Raw genomic sequence first — 3,894 nt, 5'->3', positions numbered from 1 at the left:
CAGGAAAATTCACATGTTCTAATACTGCACTTGGACAGGAAAATTCACATGTTCTAATACTGCACTTGGACAGAAATTTGAAAGGGCTTAGAAAATAGGATTTTGTATAGTTGACTTTGTGTTTTAACCCTAGCCTCAGCCCTGATCTGATGGTCCTCATCTGGGAAATGCATTTCCAGTGTGTGACTAGAAAAGGTGTCTAATATGCCCACTGTTCAGTTTCTGTCACAATAGTGTTGGAAATGGGACGCAGGTTTTGTTTTTGTTTTAACATTTTCTAGTCCTCTTAAATGTGATTTTTAATTTGAAATAAAAGAAAAAAAAGTAAAGAGATGGGTACAGAAAACCAGCAGGGTAGCTGGGCCAGCACTTGGGAGGCAGAGGCAGGCGGATCTCTGTGAGTTCGAGACCAGCCTGGTCTACAGAGCTAGTTCCAGGACAGGCTCCAAAGCCACAGGGAAACCCTGTCTCGAAAAACCAAAAAAAAAGAAAACCAGCAGGGTCATAACAATGGTGTGATGAAGTCTCCTGGAAATCCTGTAAAGTCCGGCCGAGCCAAACCAGACTGCTTGTTGGAGGAGGGAGGAACAGGATGCCAGGGTGAGTCTCCTTCATGCAGTTCTGTAGACCAGTGGTGGTGGTAAGTATATCCAGCCTGATTGTTCCTTTCACACATTAGTTTTATGTGGGTCTGGCACTTGAATGAACACTGGATTTCCTTCTTGGCTGCCCTTTGCCCGTGGCACCATGTGAGCAGAGCACTTTGATGGTGTTCACACACAGCACTTGCAGAACAAGGTGACAACTGGACAAACCACTACAGTGCACACTTAGCAAAGTGTGATTTCTTCTCCCTTTATTGTACTTCTGCCAGTGCCCGCAGATAAGCATGCTTTGGTAAAGATGTTTAATTGCTAATGCTGGGACACTGTTGATGAATGTTATAGACATCAGCAGGACTCATGCTGTCGAGCAGCTGTAGCAACAGGGCTACAATGACTCCAGGTGAAGTCATGACCCAGTGCCCTGGAGGTCTTCATAACCTTCAAGGCCTTTTCTCCCTTTGGCACATTTTGAAAGTTCACATTCAGACAAAAGCAATGGGAAACTCAGTCTTTTTAACTGATAAATGAAAGACTAGGAGGAGTCTTTATAGTTAGGGGTATTTGTCTGCTTGTGTTAACAGATGGATTAACAGGCCTGGATTGCTATGAATGCCCCAGGTTATAAGCATACTTATCAACTAAAGCCTGAGGCTAAAAGGAGCTAGTTCCCCCCCCCTTGATAAAAGTCTATTAAATATATTCATAATTCTGGGCTGTTTGATCAAAGTTTTTTCTGTTAACATTTTATATGGTATATTTTGATCATGTTTTTCTGTTCCTCCCAGATTCTCCCTGCTTCCTTAAACACCAAACTTCATTATCTCTTATAAAAGAACAAAACAAAAACTGGAAAACAACCAATAAGACAAAAAAAAATGACAAAGCCAAAATAAATAAAGCCACAAAACAAATAGGCAAAAATGCCACATGGAGTTCATTTTGTGTGGCCAACTACTTCTATATATGGAACGAGCCCTGAAATGAAACACCATTGGAGAAAACTGATTCTCCCTTTACCAGTATCAGTAGCTTCTCAGTAAGGGGTGGGAGCCTATTCTACTCGCCCTGCCCCATCCCAGTGCTGGGACCCCTGACTTGAACATGTGTAGGTCTTATTTAGGCTGCTACAGTCTCTGAGTTAAAATGTGTATCAGCCCTGTTGTGACTTGAAGTCATCCACCACCTCTGGCTCTTAAAATCTTTTCCTACTCTTCTGCCTAGACTCTGAGCCCTGTGGGGAGGGGGTTGGTGAAGAGATCTCCTTTAGGACTGAGTGCTCCAAGGTTTCTCACTGTTTCCCTTGTCCCGTTGTGGATCTCTTGATTCCCTTCTATTGGAAGAAGCAGCTTCTCTGATGAGGGTCAAGCGATGTCCTGAGCTGTGGATATAGCAGGAAGTCATTAGGAGACATCTTACTGTCATGAGGAACTACTTTGATTAACTGTTAGTGTAACATGATCAGTTGAGTTAAGTTGTGCCTTATTCATAAACGATCCACCTTGGAGGATGCCTGAAGCCTTGGTCAGTACCAAACTATTATCCCTATCTATATTTATTCATCCGTCCATTTACGTGTATTTGTTTCTTCTTGTGTGTGGGTTCTGTATTTGTGGGTTCAGTCAACCATTAACCAAAAATATTCACCATAACAAATATTTATGTGTTGTAAGTGATCAATATGACTTAAATTATGTGGGATCTTGCATAGCTCAGTACTGTAATACAGTAAATATTACAACATTAAGGGACTTGGGTTTCTATGGATTTTTAGTATCTTAGATCTGAGAGATGGAGGCACTGGTTTTTCCAGTATAGCCTGCAACACTGTTACACACACACAGCACCAATCTATTCCTTCATGTTTTGTTTTTATGACTCAGCATTTGTCTCTTGTTTGTTTTGCATCACTGCACTTGCACTCTGGGCCCATCGTTTAGTAAACCTGATTTTGAAATTTGAAGTTAACTTGAAAGCAAACACTGGTACACTGCCGTTCACCTGATAGCCCCAGATAATTACCAGGTAATACAAGTAGTGTACACAGTGTGGCTCCACTAGACAAAAAGATGGCTTGTGTCTCATGCGGGATAGAGATTTCATCTTTCTACTCAGAACAGTGAACAAACTTGGTTTTGGATTTCCCATTTAATAGTTTAGAACTACCACTATACAGCAACTATGCAGCGACTGTAGCCTCGGGAAAAAAAAAACTGCAAGAAAGGAGGAATTATTGTAAGGCACATTCTAGATCAATACGTATATTTGGGGGGATAGCATAACTCGTTTTATTTTGTGGTCTTATTGTCAGGCTAAGATAATTTTATGTGACATTGAAATTCTATTCTTTTACACATTATGCTCATTGTGTAGGTGGCGTGGGCTAGGGACTGGTTTCTGCTATCTCTTCATTCTGGCTGCATAGAAAATGAACCAGAATCTATCTCCCTCTCACTCCCTCATCCCCTCTTCTCCCTCCCTTCCTTACCCCCCTCTCTCTTCCGTAGCAAAAAATGAAGCCTGAAGTATTTGTATCCATTGGTCATGAACAGACCATTGTGTGTATTTATCTCTTTAGTGTGTGTTTCAGTTAGTTCCATATAACAGAGTTGTCCAAAGATTGTAGGTGCCAACCACCGTGAAAGTTCTTCGTGGTAAAACACAGTTAAGATTTGCTCTTTTAAGCAGGTAACTCTGCATGGCTGAACATTCATATTGTGCAGCCAGAGCCTCTGCATCTTCACAGCTTTGCCTTGTTCCCCCTCAAGCTGGTGGCCCATACATTTCTGTTTTCTGTCTCTATAGTTATAACTAATTCATCTAAATGCAATCAAATGGTATTTGCTTTTTTATGACTTGCTTATTCATTTCCTCATGTCTTTAAGATGCTTTCATTTTTAGCATATTATGGGGTTACCATCCTTTACAGGCTGAATAACTTTTTTTTTTCCCATTGCCTATTAGCAGGGAAAGTGGCCTCCACATCTTGGTCACTGTGGCTAATGCTGTTAGAAGACAGGATGGATAACTAGCTCTGTAAGACTTGGTGGAAGCAGAAGCAGGAGGAGCCCTGTGAGTTAGTGGCCAGGACTTTTCTACAGAATAAGAACCAGCCTTGTGAGGCCCTGGCCGACAACAGCAAAAAGGACTCTTGGCAGTGGTGTTGAATTTGACACCAAAGATGACAAGAAAATTGAGCTTCATGGTATCTTGTATTTAAAAGAAAAATACAAATGCAAGTGCAAAGATACAAAACTAAAACTCAACAATTCAAAATAAGCAAAGGACTTGA

This window comes from Microtus ochrogaster, chromosome 16, assembly GCF_000317375.1.
Source record: "Microtus ochrogaster isolate Prairie Vole_2 chromosome 16, MicOch1.0, whole genome shotgun sequence".
Lineage (NCBI taxonomy): Eukaryota > Metazoa > Chordata > Mammalia > Rodentia > Cricetidae > Microtus > Microtus ochrogaster.
Note: the sequence above shows the minus strand (reverse complement) of the source record.